Source organism: Numenius arquata, chromosome 10 (assembly GCF_964106895.1).
Source record: "Numenius arquata chromosome 10, bNumArq3.hap1.1, whole genome shotgun sequence".
Taxonomy (NCBI): Eukaryota; Metazoa; Chordata; class Aves; order Charadriiformes; family Scolopacidae; genus Numenius; species Numenius arquata.
The window spans coordinates 326,759-333,102 of record NC_133585.1 but is presented as its reverse complement, the minus strand read 5'-3'; positions in this window follow the sequence as shown (position 1 = coordinate 333,102).

Here is a 6,344-nt window from a genome sequence, read left to right as displayed (position 1 = left end):
TGAAGTCAGTACAGAGCATTGCAGTCTGTGAAACTGGAAATTTGGAACCTGAAAAGCATTTGTGGAACAAAGAAGCAGATGGCAGCTGGAGAGAAGCTGCCATCCCGTTTCTCTCTGCCACGGGCCTCTGTCTCCCGCCCCTCGGTCCGAGTGTACCTGTGTTTGCATGTGAAGGTTCTGCAAAATGTCATGTTCCCAAGTAAAGGGCGAGATCCTGGTTTTCAGAGGCAGTTGTGACATTCCAGATTCCTTTGAAGGTTGGCTAGTAAAGATCAACTTTGAATTTTCCTTTTCAGGTTATATATAAGCATATATGTATGTATATTTTTAATAAATAGCTCTTTATAATAAGTTTTGTTACACATAACTAGTTCCTGGTCCCTTGTGTAAATGCCAACTTTGTTATACTGCAGTTGCTGTATGAGGTAGTAATTTATGGGGCCAACCCCACACTTGTACGGCTGCCTCGACCCTCGTCTGCTCTCGGTTGAGACAAGCAGCATTTCCACAGTGGATAGAGAGGAGTATAGGGATCAGGTGGAATCGGAAGGAGACTTTAGTGAATAGACTGGGTTCTTCAACTGTGCTGCCTTAGCTACGGAAAAATCAGTCTGGTTTTTAGACTCTGTTGAGAGGAAAGTGTTGTAAAAATGTGCGTATAATATTTGGACTTGTAAGCTGTATTATATGTATAGAGTAGGGAAGGTGGTGTTTATTTTCTAATTGCTACAAATATAAACAGGAATGCTAAAGTAGTTACAGTGATGTAAACATTCTTTACAGGAAGTATGTATGGAAGCAAGTAGGAAGAAGGCATCATGCAGAAAATTTATTTTGTACTTATTCTTGGGACAGTAAAATTCGTTTTTGTTTGCACTGCTGAGAAGTCTTGGAAGTACAGTGGCCTGAGTAAACCATATGGGCATGACTTCCTGGAAGAGAACCTAATACACACTGTCCCAATTACAGCTGTTCGTGAAACATAAGAGCAATGTTAGGTATCAGAGTGTCTCATTCCTAATCTTGGTGTGGTATAAGCGCACTGTCTATTGGCCAGAGCACCGACCAGCTAGACTAGCCAAATGCTCAGGTTTATATGTTTATTCTCAAATGTTACAAACACAAATAGGGAAGCTGGTTTTATTCCTACGATTTGTGCAATGTCTGTATTTTTGCTTTGTATGGGAAGGATATGGTAGTTGCCTGCCATTTAGGATAAAGCTATGAGGTCATGATGAGTAATAATGGCTGTGAACAATACTTATCTGAAGAAATGCAACTGGAACCCAGGATCAGTCGGCCGCCATTTGAGGCTGAAGAACAGTCTGTGACAAAGCTGGCTGCTTTGGTCTTCCACTGGCACAGGGAGGGATGACAAGACTGGACAAAACTTAAGTATCAGGTCAAATAGTGAACACTTGGTAGGTTTGGAACTTTTTTTTTCCTTTTTTGTTTCCCAACCATGAAATATGAAAACATAATAGGATACGTAAAAACATGATGGACAAGGGGTAATGGTTTTAAACTGAAAGAGGGTGGATTTAGAATGGACATAAGGAAGAATTGTTTTACAGTGCGGGCGGTGAAACCCTGGCCCAGGTTGCCCAGAAAGGTGGTAGATGCCCCATCCCTGGAAACGTTCCAGGCTAGGCTGGATGGGGCTTTGAGCAACCTGGTCTAGTTGAAGATGTCCCTGCTCATTGCAAGAGAGGTTGGACTGGATGGCCTTTAAAGATCCCTTCTGGCCCAAAATATTCTATGATTCTATAATGGCAGACCTCTTAACATCCCATAAATAGCTTACAGATCCTGAAATTTAAAAACTGGTGTGTGCCTTTTTATTGCTCAGGAGTTTGTTGGACAGCTTGGGGTATGTGTTCTCCATTTGTCTGCTCTTCTCAGAATCGAAGTATTATCTTAAAATACATATATAACCACCTGTTTCTAAATTTGAGAAAAAAACTCCTTATTCCCTGACAGAGCAAGAGTTGTCATTCCATCCTCATCTCTTCCCCTTAACAAGACCGGATATGCAGCTGCTCTGTTCAAACACTTGCTTTATTCTCCCCAACAATCTCCTCCTTCAAGTCGCTCTCCTTCATCCCCTTTTTCTCTTCATTTTCATTCCACTTTTTATTCTTTATGCTTCCTTCTCTGCATTGGCAATTTCCACTATAAATCTCAGGTTGCCTCTTGCAGTTTTTTCATTTTTTAAACAATTCCTTCCCATATCATCCCCTAGTAGAGTCTTCCTCTCTGTCCTTCCTTCCTTCTGTCTCCATGACGTTTATTGAGCTGTTTTGTCCCCTCACCTTCACCTGTAGTAGCTGCATTTGAGCCCAGAGAGAACTCTCCTGGGAACAGACTCCCCTTCACCAGTGCAAAGTGAGGGAAAATGATTTCTAGTAACCGAGACTCGACCGAGTTCAGCCTCGCTGGTACTAACTGGAGATAGCAGCCATTCTGAATTAAGTAAAACTGCACATTTGAAGGCAAGTACAGAACTTAAGGGAAATTAGCAAAACCACTGTAAGCTATTTAGGGCTTAAAATTGAGCCCTAAATTTGGCTATCAGATTTATGTCAAAAGAACAATTTTTAAAATACTAAATTGTTTGATAAATTTATACAGATTTAAACTTAAGAAAGAAGTTGAAAAGCAATTACTGTAAGAATAATATGGAGGTGTATTAAATGTTTATCTGACCATTTCAGCAAGGCCTGAAAAAGAGGCCAAATAATGCAGGACCAGTACCTTTATACAGTTCTTTTGATCTGACAACATTAAGACTGTTGGAATTATTCACTGTTTTCAACAAAGCTAAGTAACCTGGCAAGATCAAAGCATTCTATTTTGGCAAAACTGCATTTTAACCGCTATGATAGTAATATGTAAAATTAAATTACAAGATCAGTTGGGCATTTTTTGTCTATTTGATTCCATCCTTAAAAAGACAGGGAGCCCTCAAGCTCAAATGAAACAAATCTAAACTGAGAAAAATGTTTGTACAATAAAACTTGTTTTTTCGGTAACATAAATCTTCATTTTAACCTTCAAGCTAGTTGGAATATTCCCTTTCTGGAGAAAAGAGACTAGCATGATTTATTAGTCATAGTGGCTTAAATTGCTTCATAGTATATTTTATACCAAAAAAAAAATACCCTCAATACAGTGTTAATTGAGTTAGCTGGGCTTATTTGGGCCTTTCCTACATTTGGAACTGGCCCAGGACAAGTAATTCAGATACCAGATTGAATTAAGCTCTTGTGTTCTGATACAGCTGCTGTTACTATCCTTTAACTTCCAGTTACGAAAGAGTTGGCTGGTAGAAACAAAAAATGTTTTTATTCAAGTGGCTAGTTGATCAAAAACTGTCTTTATGGTCCTGGAGTGCTTCTCCATTTGTGATTATCCTAATGACCACTCTCCTTATCTTAATAATTGACCTACAAAGTGAAGCTGTCTCCGGGAAGAACTGACAGCAAGGGTGTGGTCTCTTCCACAGGAACCCTCAAATAGTCTGAAAAACAGTAACCCAGAAGTAAATAGGGACATAAAGGAGGGGTATAGACCACCTAGAGCCAGCCTTGTGCTCGCTGGGGTATTTCAACGAATGAGGCTGCTGTAAGAAAGCAGTTTTCCTGCCCTTAATGATTCAGAGTAGCACAAACAGGTTAGAGCAAGTGTTGAGAAACTCTTAATTATAACATTGATTTAAGGCAGGCAGACCATGCAGTCCAACATAAACAGACTGTAGACAGCAGAGACGTAAGTATTTTAACAACCCATTTTCAACTTCCCTAATTTATCTTTCTCAACTTTAGTCACCTCTCATTTACCCATAAAGCTATGCATATTTAGTCCTTTGAAAAATCAGCCTGCAATTTTATTAAACACTGGTATTTTCACACTTCTGATTTCAACTATGTTATTTCTGTGCAAGCATTAGTATTTGGTCCTAAGTAATTAGTATTATGAATAATTACCCAGAATAAATATCCAGAATAATTCATGGACCAGTTTAAGACAGGACACAAGTGCTGCTAAACAAAATTCTGAAAACTTTACTCATCCTACATTAATCATCAAAATAGTAATATTTTATGAGAGGAACTCCTGCTAGGCTGTGTATCGATGTGGAGGTTGGAGATAGGTGGGTAGTGGAAGGGAGGTAGTTGGAATGTGGAACCACAGTGTACAGAATAGATTGAATGTTACATAGTAAAATTTGCACCTTCCTTTTTTTCTGAGTAGCTTATTTTTTTGGTAGAATTTTCAGTGGAGTAACAATAACACAGTAATGAAAAGGTAGTAACTTAGAAATTGGAAACTATTCAAATAGTACAACTTTTTGGCTATGTGCTGCTTTTGATTTGTTTTAAATTTTCATGCTCGACCTATTTGTGTTTGAGTTTCAGAATGCTTCTAGAAATTATATTATGACTGGTGATTATTTAATATTTTCTTCATCTAAGCAACCTGATGCAGTCTCATTTGTAACGGCTGTGTATTTTGTAGCCAGTATGAGCTTATAATTAATTTCTTATACTAGAAGTTTGGAAATGCTAGAACTATTTCTTTTACTAGTGATTGTTGTTCTGAATAGGTAATTATTTGATCTGGGCTTATAAATGCAACTGTTAAAAGCTCTTACTTAATTACTCCCTTTCAGCTGAATCTGACAGATACTTATTTTCTCAGAGCCGGTGATTTAGATTGCAGCAGTTTTCCCTGCAAAGAGGGACTGTGCACGTGTTGGTTTTTTTTTTTTCCCTTTGGAGCCCTTTCCTCTCAGGGTAGGCAGCAGGGAAAAGCCATCAGTAGATGAGACTTCAAAGCCCATGATTCCTGGGCAGAGCATGCGCTGAAAGCCTGCCACTGTCAAAGTGCTCTTGCCAGAGTGGTTGACTATTTGTCACATACTAAACCTGAAAGAAGAAAATAAATATACTGTCATTTTGTTGATCTGTAAATACAGAAAATCCAAAGGTAACTGTTCCTTAAAAATTTCTGTTGGCTGCGTGGGTTACTGCGTGCAAACGGAGCTGGTAGTGCTGTGGGGATATAGATTTCCTGTACCGGATTGTAAATTTGTACAAATACTTACACCAGCAAATAATCAAGAGGTACTGCATATTAGTCCAACGTTAGACATTGGCTGGCCTGTTTCGAAGTCATTTATTATCCCAGTGTTTTTCCATTCAGACTGGCTTCATTCATTATAGGTAGGTGTTGACCTTGACAAGAGGGTTGAATTGTGCAGTGATTTTTACCTTTAGGAAGCAATATGAAAATGAATGTGGATTACAGTCCTTAGGATAAAGTTCAAAAACAACTAGTGAAGTCAAGGTACATATTTGAAGCAACTGCTGTGCTAGCCACTATAGATAACCTGGTGACTAACTGATTTAAATATACTTTACTGACGACAGAATTTTAATATTTCAGCTGCTATGTTTTTCTCTCTAAATATATATTTGTACTGATAGCTCAGAACCAGGGGAGGGATAAATATAATCTTTTTCTCTCTCTAATGTGGAATCATCAGTAATTTTATGTAGCCTTAGGAGTAATAGTGATTTTGATAGAAATGAAGCTAATGGAAAGCTACCCCAAGTTTGGTATATTATGGCTCACTGCAGTATTGCTTTAAACTGCACCCCCAGAAGCAGCAGCATGGCCTGTTACAGACACAATAGTTTACTCAGTTCTTGGGAACTTGCCTTAATGTTGTCTCACTGTATGGTCTGTTCACCAACCCTTGCTGTTCAGTTTACATATTGAACAGGTAAATAATAGGGAGCATGAGCAGTAACTTACTTGGTAGCAGAAACCTGTCCTGACATTCATTTTAACTAAAAAGGGTGTGTATGGCTCAGAAGAGGTTTAAAAGAAAGAAACAAAAAAATGTTAAAGATACACATGCACCGTCTGAAAACTGTTGATGTCAAGAAGGGAGAGGGTCATCAATTTCACTCTTTGCCACCTTTTTTTAACAGTTAATTGATTTGGCTTAACTTTACTTTGTTACATTAAAACAACAGTCCTAAAAAATGCAATCTGAGGAATGTACATGTCATATGATTAACTCAATAGAAATGCAATTAGGTATTCAGCAATGACCATCTTTGACATAGTTACTCAATTAAAGTAAGTGATTTTTGGCTCATTTAAAATACTTTTGAGATTTAGAATGATCTCCTCAATTGACTAAAAGTCAGCAAAATGTGGAGGTTCTTGTTCTAGTTTCATACAATTGCTGTTCATTGATGTCTGTGTATCCATTAGTGCTATTTTGTTTCAAAATAATAATCAAATTATATGATCTGCCCTATTTCATATGA